Source organism: Mastigoproctus giganteus, chromosome 12 (assembly GCF_048544385.1).
Source record: "Mastigoproctus giganteus isolate SK-2022 chromosome 12, ASM4854438v1, whole genome shotgun sequence".
In the NCBI taxonomy this organism is placed as follows: Eukaryota; Metazoa; Arthropoda; class Arachnida; order Uropygi; family Thelyphonidae; genus Mastigoproctus; species Mastigoproctus giganteus.
In genome coordinates this window covers 123917507-123944014 of record NC_143586.1, presented here as the reverse complement: position 1 = coordinate 123944014, position 26508 = coordinate 123917507, and the positions used below count along the sequence as shown (strand labels likewise).

Genomic DNA, 26508 nt, shown 5'->3' with positions numbered 1-26508 from the left:
TATGGTGTTCATTTTTCTCATGAACTCTGAAATCATTCTTGGCATTTTTGTATGATGATAAAGGTTCTATCGTCAAGTTTCCCAGTTTCACACGACTACGACCTTCCTCATCGCCTCAAATAACACGCAAATTCTGCAAAAACAACCATCAAATGTATGACTATAAGACAGCCAAGGGAATTCCTTTTTCCAGTGCAATTTGAATGATCTATTTTTGTTTCCTTGGGCAACAGAGTGAAATTTGTGGTTTTCAGTTGAACAGTTGATGCAGTACATCGCACTACACTGTAACGATCTTCATCAACTATTTTCTGCATAAAACCAACAGAACAACCAATATCTCTAGCATACTGAAGTTCATTTGAAGTTTAAGCTGAACATTTAGCAGTCAGGGGCTTGAACCCCGGTCTACCCAAAGAGCGTGTGCTACTGCACTCCGTAGCCGAGTGGTCAGGAGCGGGAATGCAGTAGCACACGCTCTTTGAGTAGACCGGGGTTCAAGCCCCTGACTGCTAAATACGGTCTATCTGCCAACCCGCACTGGACCAGCGTGGCAGATTATGGTCCATTTTCCCGCAGCATGAATTGTTGAGGAGGCAGTGGGTTGATAATGACTGCAGTTTACACTTTTTTTTTTTATTCTTCTAAAGCGCTTTGTGGTCAAACAATCCTGTATTCTCCACATTATCACTTCAGCTTTCAAACTATGTTTTTGTCAACACCACTTTCATTACTTTTAAACCTTTTAAAATATGTCATAAGAGTAGGTTGTTTCTCTGCTCCTCTTTTATTCATAACCGTAAATCTGTAATTAATGATAAAAATAACTACAATAAGTTTATCTGTATATACAGGGTGTCTCAAAAATACATGGCATAACTTCAGGAATGAGTTCCTCATATGTATACAATAAAAATATTTTATATCGACATAGTTCCGGAAATTCTTGGCTTCTGAGTTTTGAAAGGTCTGTCTATGACACTTAACTGTTCACATCACCTTATAGTAATTGTTTAAAATATCCACCTTCTGCCTGAATGTTGTTGTTGTTGTTATTTAGTTTTTAGGAGCATTAGCAACCAAGGCCATATTGCTCCTTCTGCCTGAATACAGGCCTCACATCGACATCTCATGGACTTGCGAAGACGATGCCAAATTCCTGGCATGTTTCGTCTTGTCTCACAACCTGCCACAATTCGATTGCGGAGAGTTTCCACATCAGCTACAGGAGTCAAATACACCAATGACTTTAAATGGCCCCACAAGAAGAAATCTGGTAGGTTTAAATCATGTGAGCGTGGAGGCCAGGCAGTTGGTCCACCTCTACCTATCCACCGACCAGGAAACCTTTGATTCAGGTAATTGCGGGCTAGGTGGCTGAAATGTGCATGAGCGCCATTGTGCATGAAGTGTGCTTGTTGACGAATGATCAGTGGCGTGTCATTCAAGAAATCAGGCATGTTGTTGTTCAGAAAGTTTCTGTACGCCTGCCCTGTGAGTGTGTTTGGAAGTACATGGGGCCCAAATAACTTTTCACCAAAAACACCCACCCAGATGTTGAGGCTGAAATTCTGATGCGATGGAAGAATTGCATGTGGGTTTTCCTCAGCCCATACATGCTGATTGTGAAAGTTTTGGATTCCGTCTCGTGTGAACTGTACTTCATCAGTGAATATCACTAAGGCAGAAAAGTGAGGAGTTGTACCACACTGCTGCAAGAACCACTGGCAGAACATTACTCGCGCAGGGTAATCTGCTGGTGACAAGGCCTGTATCCGTTGCAGATGGTAATGATACAGTTGGTGTTCTCGCAACGCTCTCCAAATAGTCGAACCTTGAACAACCAGTTGCATTGCTATTCTACGTTTGCTGATTCCAGGAGTGGCATGCACAACATTCAAAATCTCCTCCTCTACTTCAGAAGTCGTAGATCTTGGTCGTCCTCTGTCGGTAGCACGAGGTGTAAAGGTCCTATGTTCACAAAGGCGGCGATGGATACCTTCAAATGTTTTCCTGGCTGGACATCTTCGTTCTCGGAACCTTTCGTCGTACGAAAGGAACGACGAGCCTCCAGAGCATTACCGTCCGCCAAACTGTACATAAAGTGCATATCCGCTTGCTTCTGATTTGAGTAAATGGTCTGAATGGAAAACCACCAGATTCTGTCAGTACCTTGTGATGAAGGAAATCACCTGCGGGAGATAAGATATTTCGGTTAATAACTCGGTAACCAAGCACTCCCGGAACTATGTTGATATAAAATATTTTTATTGTCTTTATATGAGGAACTCATTCCTGAAGTTATGCCGTGTATTTTTGAGACACCCTGTATACACAAACAAGGCACAAAATAATGCACAGAACAAATACGATACTCATACGTTATATGACTAATGCACACAGCTAAACTCTGAATTCTTCTCCTTCTTCTTAGCCATTACTCTCCCACTACTATTAAAAGGCCTCTCCCAAAATCTTCCATTTTTTCTGTCCTGCAAACTTCTTTAACTCGTCACACCATCTCCTATTTTGTCGATCTCTGTTTCTATGTCCTTCCAGTGGTATCCATTCAGTTTCAGCTTTACTCCATCTAATCTTCTTTTATCATAATATGACCTGCCCATTTCCACTTTAGACGTTTTGCTTCCACTCTAACGTCCTTTGTACCAGCTCTTTCACGTAATTCCTCATTTCTAGCTCTATATTTGCGTGACAGGCCCAAAATTCCTTCCATTGCTCTTTTGTCCTACTTTTAATTTTCTTTCTTGCATCTTAGTAAAGGACTAGGTATACTCCATATATAATTATAAGTTTAAAATACAGGTGTAAATACACCACAGCAAACTCATAAAGAAAAATTACATAAGTGAAGGTATCGATTTAATTGTATCTCATATTATGACTACCTTCACAAAGAGTTCCCATGTATTGCACTACATCGAATAAGTAACGCTTCACTAACAGAAAATGCTATTGTTACTTATTCTCAGTGGGCACCACCACCACCTAGACAGCATAGTTTCAAAGCTTGTGGGCCTATCCTCGGTGGGCGGGAAGGTACCCGGTGTTGCAATCATGCCAACCCAGTTTTGAAATTATTTCCACAATATGAGAGATGCCAAAAGGTGTGCAAGATAATACTTAATTAGTCTGCGCGGGTAGCACAGTGGTATCGTCACCGTCCTCCCCACACCGGGTGGAAAAGGCCTGGGTTCGAATCCCGTTGATGACGCGAGGAATTTTAATGGGCTTTTTTCACTCAGTGGCTGAGTTAGTTGGTCGCAGGAGTAGATAGCAAGGTTTTCCTCCCCAGTAACTGGGGTTTTTTCGTCCAGCAAAACAGGCAAATCAACCATAGAACATACGCAATTTACAGACACAAATACGGGTTAATGTATTTAATTACGGGTAACCCTAAAATAATAATAATAATAATAAATACTTAATTAAACTCGTTGTGAAGATAGTCACGATATGAGATATAATTAAATCGAATAGAATTAAATGACTGCCTGACACATGGGTCACTCTATCGCGGAGGTGGTACATATCCGCTATATATCCGTTCGACTGTATCAAGAATGTATTAGGAATACCCCATTTCTTGAATAACATCTCATCGTGGGCGGAGAAAGGCGGTGGATCAATGTGGCCGTCGACGTCTGTCTCCCATTGTTTCAGCCAACTGTAGAGCGATAGTGGCACATATCACCGCCGACTTCAACGAGGGAGGTGCCGGGAACGTCTCCACCAAGACCATCAGGCGATCATTAGCCGTAATAGGTTATGGGAGACGCCGATCCACCAGAGTCCTAACACCACGACACAGGACTCTACGCGTCAAGTGGGCGAAAGAACATCGGCACTGGACCTTGGATGATTGGAGACGGGTCTCCTGGTGGGATGAGTACCGTTTCCAGTTATTTCGAGGGTGCGTATCTGGCGGAAACCGCACGAAGCTATGCACCCGTTATATCAACAAGGAACTGTTCAGGGAGGTGGACGGTCGGTAATAGTCTGGGGCGTGTTCAACTGAGACACGTTGAGACCTCTGGTACTTCTAGACACATCTCTAAACGGTCCAGATTTCGCGTCAATCCTTTCAGACCATCTTCATCCCTTCATGGTCGTCGTGCACCCACAGGGCAATGGACTCTTCCAGCAGGACAATGCGCCTCCCCACAGAGCCGTGGTGACTAGAAAATGGTTCGAAGGAATGCAGATTTTACCACCATGGAATGGCCTCCCTGTTCACCGGACATGAACCGTTAGGAGCATCTTTGGGATGCTTTGGATCCTCCACCCAGGAATGCGATGGAATTATGGACAGCGGTGCAGAAAGCATTTATGGAAATAGCTGTGGAATGCTTTCGTAAACGAGTGGGCTCAATGCCTCGCCATGTGACTACCCTTATCCGGGCGAAAGGTGCTACACTCATTAATAACTGCTTTTTTATTTGAAGGAGCAGTAACATATCCTGTCTTCTCTTTACCATAATTCTACATGACACGTTCTGTACGGTTATTATATATACTCATTATTTTATTACATTATTTTTTATTGATTATTTATGTTATTTTTATTACATTACTTTTTATTGATTACATTTTATTTATGCTATTTTTATTACATTACTTTATTACTCCATTGCGTTTTTATGCATACTAATTAAAAAATATACAGAGTTTCAATTAAACGGCACCGGTTATCTCTCTTATTTTTAGGTTTAGGCGTCATCTGAACTATCCCATGATTTCTGTCCATCAGTGTAAAATAAAACAAGACCCAATAGCTATATACGTCAAGTAACGAATTCTATGTTAATATATTTTCTTAGAATTAAGAAAATCCCCCTGGAAATCAAGAATATTTCGACTGTTTATTTAAATTTAAATAAACAGTCGAAATATCGACTAAATTTAACAAGGTTAAATTTATGGAGTGTGATAGACTTTTTTTAAAAATAATTTAGGACATTTTCTTCAGGATTGTCCATCAGTTGACAAACCCTAGAAATTAGTATTATTGTTGGTCCATTCAGTTTGTCGATTATTGGATATATTTAATGTTTGATGGTAGGACATGTCTTTCTGCAGGAATCGCTCCCGGATACAAGCATCGTTTTTCATCATCATGGATGCAAAAATGACAACCAGAGATGGTGCTACAATTACACTATAAGGAAGGGTCAATGAAGGATCGAGGATAATCCATCCTAACACATTGCCAACAGTCCATTAATTTGTGGGTATTCCTCAAAAATGAACCAAATTATTATTAGGTGATATTACTAAGAAATGTTAGGTGGGGGAGATAAAAAATATATATTCATCTTAATATTAGTATTGGAAAATGGTACAAGGAAGTAAGTTTATGTGGCATCATCAAAAATAAAAAATAGAACCATACTAATTGTAACCCATTTCAACTGTACAATGATTTCAGAGCACACCTAAACTGTCACTTAATTAATGGTTTATGCAGAAAACACTGTAACGTGATGTCAGTGGGTTGGAATCTGGTTCCTCATTCCCTCCAAACGTAAGTGCATTGAGAATCTGATTGGAAACCGTATCTGTGAAGACAGGGTTGTTCCTTATTGGGGTGAAATGAAGCCAATGCGTTTGGGCCCAGCGGTAAAAAGCAACAAATCCCAACAAAGGGCCTTCCCCTTAATCCAGGCAACCGGAACTCCTTGCTGTCCTTTCTCCAGAATGCTTGCACCCAAGTTACCTTGCCCTCTGGGACCGGCCCTGAGTGAAAAAGAAAACGCCATGAGACTATTGTTATCTTGTTCCTGTAGGCATGCTGTCGTATAAATTTAAATGACTTTTTTTTTTGTTTTATTTTGAATAAGGGTCAAGGGGGGAACTCAGGTAGCTGGTCGTAGTGCATAAGGATCGGCCTCATTAAGCCCACTATAGAAGGTACGTTTGGATACAGGCTTCCTGCTGCATCTAAAGCAAGTTGCCGTGCTGTAAATTCATAAAACTTCTCTGTTAGTGCTGTTTAACAGTTATCTTGGGTGTAGGCGATACGAGTACGACATCGGGCAAATCTTTGAGAGAAAATTCACGTAATTTCTAACTGTTTCAATCTGCTTCTAACTCTGAGAGTTATAGTCAGCCATCTGGCCACTTTAGTTTGACTTTGTCCTGCCTCTATTCTCCTTATTACTCTCCAGGTCAAAGAATTATTATCCAAACCGTCAGTAGCGTAGCTACCATGTAGGCAGGCAAGGCAATTGCCACCGGGCCCAGGTCCTTTAGGGGCCCGGTGTCTTTGTTTCTCCTCTTTTTGCAATATTCATTAATTAAGTAGGGGCCCGAACATGTTCTTTGCCTTCAGACTCGAAAAAGGGTAGCTACGCTACTGCAAACGGTGTTTGTTACTTTTTCACATTGGCGCACAATAGCCTTAGATGCTGATGCGCCATAAAAATCCTAATAACCAACCAACTTTTTCACAATAATGGCTATCTTGAAATCGATAGAATGAGCGATAAACCTTAAACGCAAAGGTTTCAAAAACAGTGTTTTTATTTGGTTATCCGATTTTCATGCTAAACAAGTAGTGCGCATCTTCATTCTTTGGAGTCAAAGAAAGTTTGTTTTGTTTCATAAATAATATTTATCTCTATTTTTCTTCGTATCTACTAAAAAAAAATCCGTTCGTGTGTTCCTTTCGAGCCAGAGTGTACAGAGGGTTCTCTTTGGTCCTGGGTTAATATAGGAGTAAGTTTTGCGACCTAAAGCATCAGCCACCGTAAGAAATTTTCGATCCATTGTAAATGCCGCTGATATATCAGCACAAAAAAGCAATTACGATAAAGCTGGAAACTTCTTCTAATTCCCCGGAGTCAATATGGAACATAAAGAAAAAAAATTACAATTATGAAAATAAGTTTTCTCTTTATATTCCGGAATGACCACAAGAAATATCACCGCAGTACCGTCATGCGAACTTGAACCGGAGTCTTTGAAAGCACGTGTACTTAGGCTACTCGTGCCTCATTACTCGGCTAATCAAAACTCGTTATTTATCTGTTCATAAGCGGATGTTTATTGTTTTACTTATAGTATGAATGGTTTTTGAAATATTGCGCTACCCTTTAAAGTATATTTAACGAAAAAAAAATAATAAGTCTTATAAAATCTTTTCCTCTTAAAACTAGGTACAATGTATATTAAAAAAAAAAAAAAAAGTATAGTCTTATATAGTCCTTTCTTAAAACTGGGTGGGATTTTTGGTCGTCTCACACCTTCTTTCATTCAGCTGGATATTAAAGCCATGCCCTTGGGAAAAGACTTTAACAGCCAATCAAAAAAGATATCCCGTTCCCAAACAACCAATAGTTTCTTCATGAGATGCAATCACGTTACTCTTGATAGTACTCCGTGCCTTCGTCAGCTCAGCTGTGAGTTCACTCTGCTCTTAGAGACGAGCGGCACTAATCAAATTCTGTTGTATTCATTAAATAGTAATTCATATATTGTATATTAGTGCAAACTTTAAGTCTGGGTTATTTTCAATAAAGGTTCTGAAAAACTGCGACATATCTGTCGGTAAGTAACAGTACAAATAATTTAATTTTTTGACTAACATTGTTGCAGAGAGCAAAAGTTTCGAAAGATGGCTGATATCTGAAAACGCTGCCTGTATATATACAGAAAGCAAGAGTGACATAAGGTACTTTTAAAAGCCGAAAAATATAATTCTCAGTTCAATTAATATATTTCAAGATTTTATATATGACTTGTTTCTCTTCCTGTATCCATATATTAAAAGAAAAGAAAGCTTTTTTAAAATTTTATTTTAATATTTTTACAAGGATAAATACTGTTTATTATTAAGTATTTAGAAACAATGTACAGTACTCATTTCTTCAAATATGAAGTCCCTAAGAGCGTTTAAAGAGCAGCTTATCGAGCAATATCACGTTACAACTAAAACCAGAGTTAGATCACTTCAAAACATATAGTTCTGAAGAAATATTTGCGATTTCTCGAATATGCACCTTGTTATTATATCATTAACTTAATATAATATCATAACATCAGCAACTTTTTTGATATCCAATTAGCGAAAATTATCCTTACAGTATTTAATACAATCAGTGATGGCCAGTAACTACTGCTTTAGCTGCTGCAGACTAACTTGAAATTTTCAAAAGGTCACAGAAAGCTTGTTTTACCTTTCCTTTGGCATTAGGGTTTTACATAGAGCTTGAGGTCACAGATGACCTCAAGCTCTATGTTTCCGACCCGAGCGCAAAACAAGCAATATAGCTTGTTTTGCGGACGGCTTTTTTTTTTTTTTTTTTTATAAAAAAAATAAAATACGGTCAAATTTTAAAATATGAAAAGGAATTTAATTTTCTGTATTGAACTTAAAAATCGTTTTTTTTTTTTTTTTTTTTCAATTGCAAATTTAATACACATTGGACAAAGCTCAATTAAAAGTTCTTTAATAAATCAGAATTGATATAAAAGTTCATTTTATTACTTAGTTAATTGTTCTCCAAGGTAGCGGTTAGTTCTTTAATAACTTTTAGTCTTACAAGTTTTTTTTTGATACTGTATATAGGAAATAAAAATAAAGATTTAAGTAAAAATAAATTGATTTAAAATATATAAATAATTTAAGTGCAAATAAACAGCCGAACAAAGAACGGAGTGTGCGTGTAAACATTAAAATGAGAACACATAGAGGTGAGTACAGAACAAAACAGAACTTTCTAGGATCACTTTAAATAGCAATCAGCTTAACAAAAGATGTCCCATACGCGCTGCTACATAAAAGTGGTTTAGTTCAGATCAAAATGCGGTTAGCGTAGAAAGAACTGGTGGCGTAAAGGAGGAAAGAAAACTAATAATAAAATATAAAATTAAACGGTTAGGCAAATAGGAAAAGGCAGGCACCCAAAATTCGAAGAAAAAATGTATGCAAAATTTCCAGGTCAAATCGTTGTGTGAAATGCAGTTGCTAGTTTTAATTTTGAGAGTTTTAGATGTAATTTTAAAATGTGCATATCGTGCCTATGACTGGCCCGTTCTTCCTCTAGTAAAGAAAGCAATGAAAAGTTTTAAGGTACTTATCCTGTTTTTGAAGCGCTTGAACGAAGTAAACAAAGAAATTCGGAAAATTCTAAAATTGAAGGAATAGAAGAATAGGTAAAGTTATTAGTAAAAGTAATGATTAATATTGAGTTACTGTTGAATAGTGAAACTTCAAGTTTGATGTGATGAAGTGAGAAAGATGGGGAGTGGGAGTGGGGTGGAAATGCAGCAGGGGATAAAAAAAAATCTGGTAAGAGACAATCGATGGCCGGAATCGAGATGTAGCATTCCATTGGCGGACTTTAACATGTTAATTGTTACGGATCAGAGCGTAATTGAGCTCAGATGTCTAGCTCCATTAACCAGAAGAATTTGGAACTGGAGACTTGAAAATATGGTTTGTGGAAACGACTGGACAATGGTCCGAACAATGCAGATAGACCAGCGGTCTCCAAAAGTGGGGTGCGCGAGATAATCCGCAATAAATCAATATTTATTAATTATGAAAACTTTAGTTTTTCGAAACGTAATTGAAATTAAAATTATAAATGAATGTTTTTTTAATACTTCAATATGCTGATTTGTTTGATCGCGCGGCTTTATTTGATCATGCACGTTTAAGTATATGCATTTTGTATTTGAACTTCAATTTCATTTTATTATTATTATTTTTTTATTTGTGATCTTTTAAAATTACAATTTAAATTTTTTATTATTATTTTTAGGTTAAAGTTTACAAACGGGTACGGACGCCTACCTTGAATGTTCAGTGGGCGTGGCCTGCCTGATGCCGTGTTTGACAGGCGTTGATTCTCCGGGAGGTCACGTGATGTTTATGACGTCACTTCCGATCATGTGACTCGTGACGTTTTTGGTCATGTGACATACGTGCGGAGACAACTTCTGAGACCGCGCATTGCTCTAGTAAGCTGGTCACATGACATCAATGGCGTTATTATTATGCCCGCGCTTTTCTTCAAACTCGCAACCGGCAGTCTCAGCGAATGTATATCAATGGCGCTCTTCCACTGATGCTTTCTTCGAATGTCGGCAACAGCGGTCTGAGAAAATGCGGGCACCCACTTGTACACATGCGGAGTAGTGCTAAAATCAATGCATTTTTACCACCGGCTGCGTGCCTGCCACACACATGTATGTCCACAGAACTGGCTAAACTTTCGAAAGCTAGTCACGTGGTGTCAAACGTCATACACTGGTCATGTGACATGCCGTTGCTTACTCCGATCTCGGCGACAAGCATCGAGAATATCCGTACCCACTTCTACACCTTCGTAGAATGCGACGCAAGTGGTCTGCAGTGAATGCCGTATTTCCCCTGCCTGCCAGCCGGCATGGTACGCATTCGGTGGCGCTAAAAGGAAAACGCATCGAAATCCACGGAGGGTATACACTCTGGTAAAAATTAATATTCTTAAGATAAAAGCAAAAATTCTTAAGATAAAATCACACTACGCATCGGACGGACGGGATAACATGTTCCCGAGATTTAAAAAACACCAATATGAAGGGGTTACAGCATTAGGGGAGCCGTTATTAAAAAAAAGGTTGAAACCACCAGGTTATATTATGCAAAATAGAAGGAATGCCTTCTATTTTGTACTCCTTCCTTGTATTTTACCTTTTTTCTTAATGCACATCGAAAATGCACGGACAGGATACCCGCTTCTAAAAATTAACATTCGTAAGATGAAAACACATACTTGCATTAAAAAAATATATATAAAATATCTAGGGAAATTTTGAAAATCCTTTTAATTTTTACAGTGTATTTTTATGTATGTTGTTAGTTGATGTGATTTTTTTATCCTGAAATTTATTGAATTCCTGTTTTGTGACGGACGGGGGGGGGGGAGTGAGTTTCATCTTAGGTGGATTCTCCTCCACGGCCAAAAAAGAAAGCAACGTTTATTTTGATATTGGAATATTGTATTATCAGAAATGTTAACAATGCGATGATCCATACATATGCAAAGATGAATAAAAAAAAGATCGTAATAGTACTGAACTTAAACGTTTCATTCTAATTAGTACGATTTTTAATCTGTGATAGTTTTCCTACGTTCTCTAATAATTATATAATTTTTTCCTCTTTTTTTGTAACTTTTACGTATGTTTTTAATGTATACACATGCACAGTATATCCACAGAACTGGCCAGTTTCGAAAGTTAGTCACGTGGTGGTGTCCAACGTCACACACATACACTGGTCATGTGACATGCCGTTACTTACTCCGATCTCTCCGATCTCGGCGACAAGCAGCGAGAGAATATACCGTACCCACTTCTACACCTTCGTACAATTCCACGCAAGTGCTCTACAGTGAATGCCGTCTTTCCCCTGACTGCCAGCCGGCATGGCAGTCAGTGGAAATACGGCATTCATTGCAGACCACTTGCGTTGCATTCTACGAAGGTGTAGATGTGGGTACGCTATATTCTCCCTGCTCTTCACCAAGATCCGAGGAGAGCACCGGCATGTCACATGACCAGCTAGCGAAACTTTAGTCAGTCCTGTCTGTGGATATACATGTGTATATATTTACAACGTATGTATATGTTAGGGGAGAACTCTGTGTATTTATGACTATTAATTATAATAAGGAAATATGAGAAAACTATAATCATAGTTTTATTATACCGAAATCACAGATTAAAATTCGCACGAAACCATACTAATTATAAATAAACGTTTAAGTTCTATAACAATCTTGTTCATCTTTGAATATGTATCAATCTCATTATTTATTGATATTTCTGAAAATGTAATGTTGGCCTAGTAAAATTAAATATTCCCGAGATTGAAAAAACACCAATATGAGGGGGGTTACAGCAGTGGTTTTCAGTCAGGTTGCCGCAACAACATTCCAGAATGTTGTTGCGGCATCCTAATTTGGGTTTAAGTTAATTAAACTGATTTTTTTTAAATTTATAAACTTATTTCATTATAAAAAGGTATACAGTAATAAAATTATTATATACCGTACATATATAATTTGTATTATGAAATGTAAATTTAATAATTACATTATTGTGGTAACTGTCATATATATTTGATCTATCTATCTATCTTTCTATATAGAACAGTACGTGTATATGAATGCGCCAAGCAGCAAAACAGGATATAGGTATATAAAATAATATACCTATTATTTTATATAATAGGTATATAGAAGAAAAGTAAATATAGATGGAGAAGTAATTAAACACAAAATGCCTAGCCTAGTTGAAGAAAATAAGAGAAAGAATGTTTAAGAACCTAAAAAAAAAAAAAAAAAAATCAATGATTAAGTAGAATTAAGTCTGAATTAATGCCGAATTAACAGGCTAATCATATGTACAAAAGCTGAAAGAAAAAGAGGAGAAGGGAGGAGAGGGTAATAGAGATAAAAATTATAAAGTTAAATTCAAAAATAAAAATTTAAATAATTAATACATAGATCAGGTATTTCATCAGGGGGCTACACCTGATCATGTACCAAACACTGTTTCTATGCAAACTCATGCTGATGGAGAAGCTATTAAAATGAAATAGATATAATAATAAAAAAAAAATTAATCACCAGAAACATGAGTAAGGTAGCCCCAACGCAGTGTGTTTAGATTAATAAATTGAGTCGATACTATGCAAGAACGCAAACGCAGTGTATTTAGTTTAATAGATTGAGTAGAAAGCATGTAAGAACGCAGTGTGTTTAAGTCGAAAGTATGTAAAAAAAAAAAAATAATAATAATAATAATAATAAATAACAAGGTAGCGGTACAGAAAAAGGAAGCAATGCAAGGTAAGGGAGGGAAAAGAAATTTATTTCTTCAACTAGGCTACATGCAGTCGGTGGAAAGACGGCATTCAGTGTAGCGCCACTTCCCTAGAATTGTACGAAGGTATAGAAGAGGATACCATTCTCTATCTTTCTGTGCTTGTCGCCGAGATCAGTAAGAATCATATTTCTAAATTACTTGCAACCGAAGTTTTTTTATTTATTTATTTAAATGTTGTTTATTTATTTAAAAGTGACGCTGTTCGAAAAAAAAAATAATAAATAAATAAATGAAAAGTACATAAAATATAATAAAAAAATAATATATTATAAAAATATTTTAAGTATAATCTGCTGATAACATACACAATATTATGTTTAACGATGGGGTACCATTTTAGGAGTATGAGAATAGGTATAAAACGGATGGGGTAACTTTCTTGAGATTAGCGTTGGGTCCAGGGGCATGACCGGGAGTGAGATTCGGTAACAGGAAAAAATATCCCATTTATTATGTAATCAAAGGAAACAGGCCCCTGTTTTAAGTTCAGTATTCTATAGTTAAGAAAAATTGAATATACTGTTGCATGTGCAATTATTTAAATCTTTCTTTTTTTTCAAATGCACTTGGAAGAAAAGTGGTATTTTTTCGCTTTTTTTAAATTTTAAATTAAATAACAGATCAGTTTCGTTGCTGCTTCACTTATGGGTTGAATACCCCTCCCCCACCCCAAAATCAAAGAAGAAAAAGGGGTTAAAGTTTACAAACGGGTACGGACGCCTACCTTGAATCCACTTTTCTTCCAAGTGCATTTGAAAAAAAAGAAAGATTTAAATAATTGCACATGCAACAGTATATTCAATTTTTCTTAACTATAGAATACTGAACTTAAAACAGGGGCCTGTTTCCTTTGATTACATAATAAATGGGATATTTTTTCCTGTTACCGAATCTCACTCCCGGTCATGCCCCTGGACCCAACGCTAATCTCAAGAAAGTTACCCCATCCGTTTTATACCTATTCTCATACTCCTAAAATGGTACCCCATCGTTAAACATAATATTGTGTATGTTATCAGCAGATTATACTTAAAATATTTTTATAATATATTATTTTTTTATTATATTTTATGTACTTTTCATTTATTTATTTATTATTTTTTTTTTCGAACAGCGTCACTTTTAAATAAATAAACAACATTTAAATAAATAAATAAAAAAACTTCGGTTGCAAGTAATTTAGAAATATGATTCTTACTGATCTCGGCGACAAGCACAGAAAGATAGAGAATGGTATCCTCTTCTATACCTTCGTACAATTCTAGGGAAGTGGCGCTACACTGAATGCCGTCTTTCCACCGACTGCATGTAGCCTAGTTGAAGAAATAAATTTCTTTTCCCTCCCTTACCTTGCATTGCTTCCTTTTTCTGTACCGCTACCTTGTTATTTATTATTATTATTATTATTATTTTTTTTTTTTTACATACTTTCGACTTAAACACACTGCGTTCTTACATGCTTTCTACTCAATCTATTAAACTAAATACACTGCGTTTGCGTTCTTGCATAGTATCGACTCAATTTATTAATCTAAACACACTGCGTTGGGGCTACCTTACTCATGTTTCTGGTGATTAATTTTTTTTTTATTATTATATCTATTTCATTTTAATAGCTTCTCCATCAGCATGAGTTTGCATAGAAACAGTGTTTGGTACATGATCAGGTGTAGCCCCCTGATGAAATACCTGATCTATGTATTAATTATTTAAATTTTTATTTTTGAATTTAACTTTATAATTTTTATCTCTATTACCCTCTCCTCCCTTCTCCTCTTTTTCTTTCAGCTTTTGTACATATGATTAGCCTGTTAATTCGGCATTAATTCAGACTTAATTCTACTTAATCATTGATTTTTTTTTTTTTTTTTTAGGTTCTTAAACATTCTTTCTCTTATTTTCTTCAACTAGGCTAGGCATTTTGTGTTTAATTACTTCTCCATCTATATTTACTTTTCTTCTATATACCTATTATATAAAATAATAGGTATATTATTTTATATACCTATATCCTGTTTTGCTGCTTGGCGCATTCATATACACGTACTGTTCTATATAGAAAGATAGATAGATAGATCAAATATATATGACAGTTACCACAATAATGTAATTATTAAATTTACATTTCATAATACAAATTATATATGTACGGTATATAATAATTTTATTACTGTATACCTTTTTATAATGAAATAAGTTTATAAATTTAAAAAAAATCAGTTTAATTAACTTAAACCCAAATTAGGATGCCGCAACAACATTCTGGAATGTTGTTGCGGCAACCTGACTGAAAACCACTGCTGTAACCCCCCTCATATTGGTGTTTTTTCAATCTCGGGAATATTTAATTTTACTAGGCCAACATTACATTTTCAGAAATATCAATAAATAATGAGATTGATACATATTCAAAGATGAACAAGATTGTTATAGAACTTAAACGTTTATTTATAATTAGTATGGTTTCGTGCGAATTTTAATCTGTGATTTCGGTATAATAAAACTATGATTATAGTTTTCTCATATTTCCTTATTATAATTAATAGTCATAAATACACAGAGTTCTCCCCTAACATATACATACGTTGTAAATATATACACATGTATATCCACAGACAGGACTGACTAAAGTTTCGCTAGCTGGTCATGTGACATGCGGTGCTCTCCTCGGATCTTGGTGAAGAGCAGGGAGAATATAGCGTACCCACATCTACACCTTCGTAGAATGCAACGCAAGTGGTCTGCAATGAATGCCGTATTTCCACTGACTGCCATGCCGGCTGGCAGTCAGGGGAAAGACGGCATTCACTGTAGAGCACTTGCGTGGAATTGTACGAAGGTGTAGAAGTGGGTACGGTATATTCTCTCGCTGCTTGTCGCCGAGATCGGAGAGATCGGAGTAAGTAACGGCATGTCACATGACCAGTGTATGTGTGTGACGTTGGACACCACCACGTGACTAACTTTCGAAACTGGCCAGTTCTGTGGATATACTGTGCATGTGTATACATTAAAAACATACGTAAAAGTTACAAAAAAAGAGGAAAAAATTATATAATTATTAGAGAACGTAGGAAAACTATCACAGATTAAAAATCGTACTAATTAGAATGAAACGTTTAAGTTCAGTACTATTACGATCTTTTTTTTATTCATCTTTGCATATGTATGGATCATCGCATTGTTAACATTTCTGATAATACAATATTCCAATATCAAAATAAACGTTGCTTTCTTTTTTGGCCGTGGAGGAGAATCCACCTAAGATGAAACTCACTCCCCCCCCCCCCCCCGTCCGTCACAAAACAGGAATTCAATAAATTTCAGGATAAAAAAATCACATCAACTAACAACATACATAAAAATACACTGTAAAAATTAAAAGGATTTTCAAAATTTCCCTAGATATTTTATATATATTTTTTTAATGCAAGTATGTGTTTTCATCTTACGAATGTTAATTTTTAGAAGCGGGTATCCTGTCCGTGCATTTTCGATGTGCATTAAGAAAAAAGGTAAAATACAAGGAAGGAGTACAAAATAGAAGGCATTCCTTCTATTTTGCATAATATAACCTGGTGGTTTCAACCTTTTTTTTAATAACGGCTCCCCTAATGCTGTAACCCCTTCATATTGGTGTTTTTTAAATCTCGGGAACATGTTATCCCGTCAGTCCGATGCGTAGTGTGATTTTATCTTAAGAATTTTTGCTTTTATCTTAAGAATATTAATTTTTACCAGAGTGTATACCCTCCGTGGATTTCGATGCGTTTTCCTTTTAGCGCCACCGAATGCGTACCATGCCGGCTGGCAGGCAGGGGAAATACGGCATTCACTGCAGACCACTTGCGTCGCATTCTACGAAGGTGTAGAAGTGGGTACGGATATTCTCGATGCTTGTCGCCGAGATCGGAGTAAGCAACGGCATGTCACATGACCAGTGTATGACGTTTGACACCACGTGACTAGCTTTCGAAAGTTTAGCCAGTTCTGTGGACATACATGTGTGTGGCAGGCACGCAGCCGGTGGTAAAAATGCATTGATTTTAGCACTACTCCGCATGTGTACAAGTGGGTGCCCGCATTTTCTCAGACCGCTGTTGCCGACATTCGAAGAAAGCATCAGTGGAAGAGCGCCATTGATATACATTCGCTGAGACTGCCGGTTGCGAGTTTGAAGAAAAGCGCGGGCATAATAATAACGCCATTGATGTCATGTGACCAGCTTACTAGAGCAATGCGCGGTCTCAGAAGTTGTCTCCGCACGTATGTCACATGACCAAAAACGTCACGAGTCACATGATCGGAAGTGACGTCATAAACATCACGTGACCTCCCGGAGAATCAACGCCTGTCAAACACGGCATCAGGCAGGCCACGCCCACTGAACATTCAAGGTAGGCGTCCGTACCCGTTTGTAAACTTTAACCTATTTTTATATGTGATTATAGATATAATGCCTAATAGATATAATGTTTAATAAATAAAAAATATATTAAACTTATATATTTAATTTTTTATTCTGCGGTACGCGCTATTCCTTTTAAGTAAAATAAGGGTGCGCGACCAAAAATGTTTGGAGACCACTGAGCTCGACAATGTCTTGGAAAAAATATAAATAGTAAAGCAGGAGTGTTAAATAAATATTGATAGTAGTAAAGAACTATTAATTGCAGTAATATTAATCCGATTTTCGAAATAATTTTATAAGAACTAAAGCGTATGGTATGCAAATGCGAGTTATCACATCGTATAATCACATAAATATTCTACGCTTTTCTCGGGCCTCTTAGTCGATCTGGTCATGGGGAAGGTAGGTGATCTTTTCGATTTGCTGAAAGGTATTGTTAGCCACGTTTAGCAGGCCCTGTAATTGAGAAAATAAAGGAAATTGCCCCAGAAGTATACAATTAGTGAAAGACGAAAGGAGAATGCAGCTTTAAAAGGAAGAAATGCGGCAGAAAGGCGGTACGAAGAACGACAAATTTGGAATAAGGGTAACTCGAAGAACGAGACCGCAGAAATTTTAAACGAATTGTGTGTAATAAAAAGTCCAGTGTGCGCAAATGAATGAAAAATTAAATTTTGTCAAAAAAAAAAAAAAAAAAAAGCCCCATTTCCAACTGATCTATGCAATTAGAGTTGAAGAATAAATAAATAATAAATCATCTTTATCTGGGATATGTTAGGCATGTGCCTTAAAAGTTTTTTTTTTTTTTTTGTAAAAAAAAATTCGAAAGATTTGACTGGAGTGATCTCGTCAACATCAAGATTGCACTGTGGAACGGTGGATAATGATCATGTAAGTCTGACGAGTCTCGATTTACACTTTTTTGGACCAATGTACACGTAACGCTCGGTTTACGAACATTCGCTATAACGAACGTCACAATCATTCAAATTTTCTTAAAGTCGCCAATAGATAGTTCCTTATAAAACCAAATGCCAAACGTATAGTGAACATAATTGTAAGATTTAAATAAATAAACTTTTAAAATATGTATTTATTACAATAATTATCAGGAAATTTTTGAACTGGACAATAAAATGGACCTCGACCTTGATGTGAGATGACTTGAGGGAGCGTTTGGACTCGCATTTTGAGGAATTAACAACCAATGAAATAATTGAAATAGAGGCACATCTAAATTCTGAAGTAACATAAGAACCTGATATTCCACAGCCTCCCAGATTTACAAGGCAGAAAATGGCTGCAGCTTTTAAATCAATTTCTGAGGGGTTGGCAATCATTGAAGAAGACGCAAATATGGAAAGAATTGCAAAAGTGAAAAGAGGCGTTTATGACTGTCTAGCATGCTAGAGTGAGATTTTTAGGGGAAAAAAAAAATAATCTAACTCTGCAACCTTCTATAAAAACATTTTCAAAAAGTGGAAAACCAAGCTGTTTCTTCATTATCAGACTCCCTTCCACCTACCTCATCTGCACCTAGTGTCACTTATGTGGAAAATATTGAACTCTGATGAAGATATTGACAAATAAAAGTTGAATACATATGTATGTACAGTACATATATTATGTTAATACTCATTTTCTTTATTTCTATTTTCTTACTCTTTATGTTTTTAATTAAAATGTCTAATACGTAGCCAAGTGGTCAGAGGCGCGAGTGCAGTAGCACACGCTCTTTGAATGGACTGGGGTTGAAGCCCGTGACTGCTAAATACGACTAACATTTGTATTGATTGATTTATACCAAAAGCTACAATCTTGCTTTACCATCTCGCGAGGAATACCACAGGGGGAGTTCTTTCAGCTACGCTCTTCGCGGCAGCTCTGGAGCCGTTTCTTGCACGGTACTGCAATTTTATAACATATGCTGACGATGTGAAATTCTTCATCACTTCCAAAGACAACAGAAGGTATTTGCAATATGGCGAATATCACAATCCGAGAATTTGCGAGCTGTCTGAATTGCACTGGGCTCTGTAGTAATGCACAGAAGCCTGTCCAAATGACCACAACTTACAAGCAGAATAAAAATGACATCTCGATATCTGTGAACGAGTCTAGTGTGGCAAAAGTGAACGCTCACCTGGACCTGGGTCTTAAGTGGAACGACACTCACCTTTGCTCAACACTTCGCCCATATGAAGACAAAAATATTCGCTGCTTTATGAGCTACTAGACAAGAACTAGTAGGAATTAGGGATACTCAGCTAGCGACTAAGTACATTTTAAAGTGTATCCTGCCAATTGCAACGTACGCCTCTCAAATCTGGTCCTCAGCTCCCGATTCACATTGTAAGTCCGTCCTTGGGATCGAGTACTGGTTCTTGCGATGGCTTAACAGAGTTGCTGGCCACTCTTTTAATATCTCAAGGGCCATTCTCTACTCAAACCTTAACATTACACTCTGGATACAGCGGACAATTAACAGGAACATACACACTCTCGCACAAATGCTCACGGGTAGAGTGGATGCTCCAGCCCTGGATAATATTCTTGTCAAACCACGTGCCACTGCTAGACGTTGCAGAGTAAATCATTCACTGCGTCCAGTCCTGAACAATCTTAGTAGCCTGCAAAGATTCTTCCCATCAAATGCAGCAAAAATAAAAATATTTATAGATGTCGGAAAGAGATCTTCCAGAATTCTTACAGACTTACCGAAATGTGAATCCGCTGCAAAGTGACAACATGCCAAAGAATTGTGAATATAAATGAAACTTTCAGCTTTAAGAACAATATTTTTCATTGCAGTCATCGCTGAAAATCCAGCCTCACACAAGTAAGTCGAATTAAATGGCACTAAAACTTTCAATGCCTGCTCAGAAAGTAGGGATATTCTTGGCGGATAGATAGCCAAAATTTTGTTAAGTTTGAACTCTTATAAACTTCAATATTAAGCCCCCGTCAGACACTAAATCAATGAATGACTCCTTGTACATCACATCTGCAGGGATCTCATTTGAGAATGCTGTAAAGTCTTCCTGGAATTATTTTTCAAAACTTGTGTTCAAAGATTTTATATGTTCGTGGATGTCGTCAGTCACATTTTTGGTCATAGATATGTTATTTTCTTGGATAAAATCGTGAAGTGAAGATAACATATTCATATTGTTTTTTAATACCTGTTCTTCCATTAGTTTTAATTTTCTCTTAAAAGCATTAATTTTATCGCTGGAATCAAACACTGTACTAGTTGTTCCTTGCAAACTCAGATTCAAGTTATTCAATCGGGAAAAAATATCCGCTAAATAAGCTAGTCTGCATAGCAACTCTTCATTCAAGAAATTATCTTTTTTGGGATCTTCTGATTGAAGAACATTATATACTTCGGAGCGCAATTCGAAAAGACGATGAAGGACCTTTCCTCGAGAAAGCCACCTCACTTCTGTGTGGAGTAACAGTTTTTATGAGCACTCCCCATTTTGTTTCAAAGAATGTTATATAATCGCGAATTAAGAGCTCGTGATTTTATAAAGTTCACTGTCTTTATTGCTTCATCTAGAACCTTTTTTAGATTAAATGGCATATTTCTTGCAGGTAAAGCTTCACGATGAATTATACAGTGCATAGACTTACATGCCGGTGCCATTGTCTTAATTTTGGTAACTACACCAAATAGCTTTCCAACCATTGCACGTACTCCATCCGTGCAAATTCCAACACATTTTAAAATTTTCTGTTTATACACCGGCACGACAACCAAGTTAGTAGAGTTTACAATAAATCGTCAATACAAATATTTATCGTATTTAGTAGTCACGGGCTTGAACTCCGGTCCACTCAAGGAACGCATGCTATGCACTCTCTCCCCTGACCACTGGGCTACGTCAGGCTAACCAGTTTATGTCATTTACCTTACAATAGTCATTAATTATATTAACTATTTCATCGGACGTTGCTTTTCCACGTGTAGTATGTCTTCCTGCATTTTGTTTTCGTGCTGAATTCGAACGTAAACCAACAATTTGGCTAAATTTGAGATATCCGTGCTTTCATAAATCTATAGGGAATAAAATGAGCTCTTTCTTAATCTATCGAGTACAATGGCTTATACTTGAGATTCCATGCCATCTATTCGGCGTTTTACCGCATTGTTCGATAATGAAACATTATCAATTTGTTTAGTTCCTTTTTCTCCCAAGGTAAATTTTAAAATATCTTTGGTTGCTGGTAATACCAATGTCTCTCAAACAGTGTGAGCTTTTCCGCACTTAGCAATACATAAACTCTCTAAATATGACGCTTTCACTACGTTGGAATTAACATTAGTGAAGGAAGATACAACCGTTTTCTTAGCACATAGTTGAATCAACTTTCTATGAAATAATTCACGAGGTTTGTCTTTTAAATTTGGGTGTTTTGTCTTTAAGTGTCTTTGAAGAAATGAAGGTTTCAAACTTGAATTGGATAGTCATTTGCATCAAACAACACACTACGGAATTGGTTCTGCTTCTGTGCCTGATTTAATACAGAAGCCATAAATTATATAATCAGGATCATACCTCCTAATCCATGTTGGCCTACGTTTCTTCGAATCTGTTTCAAGGTACTTGTTGAATCACTATAATCGTTAGATATATCATTAGAGTTAGTACCAGTCCGCTGTTCCAAAAACATTTTCAGAGTTCTACAAATAATAATAAAATAAAATAAAAAGAGATTGTGGAAAACCCAACTACAGCAAAAACCCACCTCTGGCAGTAGAAATTCAACCTGCGGCTCACAGGAGTGAGTGAGTATTTAATTAAGAATTATTTGTGGTAAAAAATGCCATGAAATGATATTTTGTGATTTAATACTACTGATAACTAACCTACTACTGATAATTACTAATACTACTGATAGGTAACGATATAAGTAAAAGGAAAATTAGTTGTTGAAAATTGTCATTTCAACTACTTACACCGACGAGCCAAAACATTATAACCATCTACCTAATATGATGTTGGTCCTCCGCGTGCAGCCAAAACACTCGTATCCGGCGAAACATGGACGCTACAAGATTTCTAAATGTGTCTTGTAGTATCTGGTGCCAACACGTAACCAGCAGATCCTTTATCTGCTGTAAGGTCCGTAATTGAGACACCGCAGATCAGAGTTGCTGTTCCAACACAAACCACAGATTCTAGATAGGATCGATGTCTGGGGAATTTGGCGGCCAGGACAATCCTGGAAGTCTTCCTCATGTTCCACGAACCAGTCTCGAACAGTCCAGGCTCTGTGGCATGGCGCATTATAGCCTCTCTTCCCATTCACCTCTCCAAGATGGATGGGAGTGGCATGATGTCAATATAGCGTTCTCTCCAAGAACGCTATATTGACATCATACCACTCCTGCGCTGTAAAGTGGAAACCACATTTGCAAACGAAAAACGCAAACTAGCCAAGGACTTTTCTAAAGCTCTCCAAGGCCTGGAAAACTATGGAAAAGATGTTTATACCCTCCTGATCGACAATGAGAAACTATGGGCGCAAAATACAGTCTTCCACATGATGGCAGACAGTTGGTCTAAACCGGGGGAAGCTGAAAAACCACGACCAGTTACGAAGTAAACTTGAACAAATGACAAACCCTGCCAGTTGGTATATTATACAATTGCATTGAAGCAACCTGTGCCTCCCCATCTGCTGAGCCAACCTCATGGACTGTCTGGAAACGACGTGAATTCAAATTCGGACAACGATGCCAAGAACTTTTATGGGCTTTTCTTTACCATAGGCTGGCCAGTCAATTACGAGCGGCTCTAGCATTGTCATTTCTTCCGCCAAACAGGGAAATTAACCGGAAAACTTACGTAATTTTCGGATATATATATATATATACTATAGGCAGGGGCATTCCTAGGGTATGTGGTCCCGGGTGCTAATTGAAATCTGGCACCCCCTTTAAAATTTTCTTCACATGCATATGTAAGTTTCAGGTTTTCAGGCGCCCCTTCAACGTTGGCGCACGGGTGCAGTGCACCCCTTTCACCCTCGGGACTGCCCGCTCCTGACTATAGGCTTATGCGCTACTTGCTCGGACAGCCCGAAATATTAGTTTATGGTGGTCCACCATCACTGCGCACCTGTAAAAATGTCATGTCCTCATACGCATAACAAATACGCGGTGCTTTGTGTTTGTCAGAACTGCAATGTTTAAATTAAAGTAATCGATATCTACGCTTGGTACCGAACTACAGTCATTTAAACTGCGCATGCGCTTTCATTGATTTTTTTTTTTTTTTTTTTTTTTATCGCTCAAAGGTGATGTCTAGTTCATTCCTTTCCTACATCAAGTTTTATTCCGTTTGTGTGCCGTAGGTGTTCGTTTTGGTTCTTGTGATAACCTGCGCTTCAGCTGTTTGTAAGGTATCATCACTATTATGCTATTTTATTTAAAGCACAATAGAGCTCACTGGTTTAATATTCATTAATAAACCTTTGTGACACGAGTTCAAGTAAAATCACGATTTTATTTTCTTAATGCTTATAGATATTTGTGTGTAACTTTTATGTTAGCCAGGCTACACTGTTCACCTCGATTCTTTCTCTTTTTGTCTCCTTCAAACAAGTTTAAAAATATGCTGGGTGGCGCTGCATATACAAAATAAATAAACAAATAAAGATATAAATAAAATTACGATCTGTTGGTTTACTGATTGATTTGAGAAATTGGTTGTCATGGCTTACAATGGCGAGTGAGGGTTATTTTGAATAATTGTGTGCATGCAGATTTGTAAATTTTTATCTGTTTATTTATTCAGTGATGGACTGACACGAACTTCTATACCATATTCGCTGCTTCGTTTTTTCAAAAGAAAGAAAAAAGTGTTTTTATGCAATAGGTAATCGTTATTTATCGTACATTATTTTATACTTTTTATATTATAAAATAAGTATTTTTTACTAGCTACATTATTATTATTAGTATTGTAAAATACTAATTTTGTTTGCAAGTGTTTATATTCAAACACTTGTAATAAGAACAAAATACACCTTTGGTATGAAGGAAAGTAATATAGTACATTATAATAATTCTAAGTTTATTTTAGTAGCAAGAATGTGAATAAGTTTTTCCTATTCTTAAATTGAATTCAGCTGGTCTTTTTTTCAATTGCGTTAAAAGCTTCAAATAATTTTTAATTGTTCTTAAAGTAGAAATTCCTGTTTGCAATTGTTGATATGAATAACAGATACATTCTTGTCCTAGTGAAGAATGCACACAATATAACTTATTGATTTAAAATATGTATTCTAACAACAAATTATTTCTGTTTCATCTTTTTTTTTTTTTTTTTTTGATTTGGTAGTTGTTGGCGCATCGGCTTCTGTGGCCATATTGCACCTCCCAAGGTTTTTGTAGTACTTTGATCCAAGCCCGAGGCGGGAATCGAACCCGCGACCTTTTGGGTTGCCGGGCAGGTACTTTACCCACTCGGCTAGCCCGGTCGGCTTCATCTTTTTCTTTATGCATCGGCATAATTTGATTCTGTTTTAATGCTTCTATTGAAATGAGCAGCAGCCTGTAAAGCAAGGTGTTTGGGATTTCAAGGACTGCTGGGTGTCATCATGGAATAAGTAAATATATGGGTCATGTTAGGGTAACTAAGAGTAAGAACAGGTGCATGTATACCAATACTAAGAGTATAGTAATTAAATTTAATGTGCTGGTGAAGACATCAAAGGCAGATATTGTTGGGTTATAAGAGACGTGGTGTCACATAGATATAAGGAATGCAGAATTGGAATTTATGGAGTAAAATGTGTACAGAAAGGATAGGATAGAAGTCATGAGGAAAGTGAAGCTGTTAGTTAAACACAAAATCTAAGGAAGTGCATCCTGTTGACATGGGTGGACAGTGCAGTGTTGAGTCAGTTTGGTGTGACATAAGTACTGAGAAAGAAAAGGTGAGAGTAGGAGTGTGTTATAGGCCTAATGACTCTGATGAGTACAACAACTGTACAGAGAAATAGTGGACCAGTAAATCAGATTGTCTTATGGGGCATTTTAACTTCACAGATATAGACTGGAACTTGTGGGTTGGTCACCCGCACACTAGCAAGGCTTTTGTTGATTTATTGGATGATTATTTTCTACAGCAGCACATTTGAGAGGCAACTAGAGGGAGTAATAGTCTTGATCTGATTATTAGCAGAGATTCTTCATGCTTTAAGAATCTGCAGATAAAGGAACCACTACGTGGCAGTGATCACAGTGTACTGCTGTGGGATTTACATCAAAGATGTAACTACCATCAGGGGTAAAGGGAAGGGTTTTTGCTCTTGTAAAGGTGACTACAATGGTTTCAGATTTTTTAAATTCTATACAGTGAGACCAACTGACGTTACCAACAGCAAATTCTAAGTGGGAAGCATTCAAGGAATTAATTGTGGACGCTACTAAGCTTTTCATACTAAGAAATACTGTTCAAGGTTTAGGCCTAAATGGATGATGAACTAATGAGACTCGTGGCAGAGAAGAAAAATGCACGGAACACATAAGGAATTCAGAATTATCAGGAGACAATGCCTATATGGTAGATATAAGAAAGTGTGTAATCAAGTCATAAAGGACGTTAGGCAAGCAAAGGCAGATTATGAGAAATATTTGGCAAATGATACAAAAAAAAGTAAAGACTTTATTTATGTAAGCTCTAGAAGGAACGGGATGAATCAGATTGATTCACCTCATATTGATGGTTCAGTTGTTGAGAATTCTGCTCAGGTAGCTGACAAACTGAATGAGTATTTTGCATTCACATATGAGGGATTCTGTAGCAAAGTGGAGGCCAGAAGCTTATCAAACTCTCACTGGGAGTTAAATGATTTTGTAATAATTGAGATTAAGGTGGAGGAGAAATTGCTGAACTTAAACATAAGAAAGGCACCTGAGGTGGATGAGAACTATCCAGTTATATTAAAGGAGGCAGCAAGGGAAGTAAGCAGGCCCTTAACCATGATTATGTGGGCATAAATGGACTCAAGGGAGGTCACCAAACCCTGGAGATGTGCAGATGTATCCTCTAATCACAAAGGGGATCGAAAAGTGACATGAGTAATTACTGCTATTCATGGACTAGTGTTATTAGTGGAGTTTTCCCCTGGGATGCACGTTGGACTTGTTGTTTTCTGTATTTATCAATGTTATTGATGTA

At 37.0% G+C, this 26508-nt stretch overlaps 1 protein-coding gene across 1 annotated transcript in view; it reads left to right on the top strand.

Moving 5' to 3' along the window:
- The first annotated feature begins 7505 nt into the window (after positions 1-7505).
- Positions 7506-26508, top strand: part of LOC150077390 (uncharacterized) — a 219791-nt gene continuing 200788 nt past the window's right edge. The window contains exon 1 of the mRNA XM_090385627.1: positions 7506-7566. The gene's annotated coding sequence lies outside the window, so the exon portion shown is untranslated. The remainder of the gene's footprint in view (positions 7567-26508) is intronic.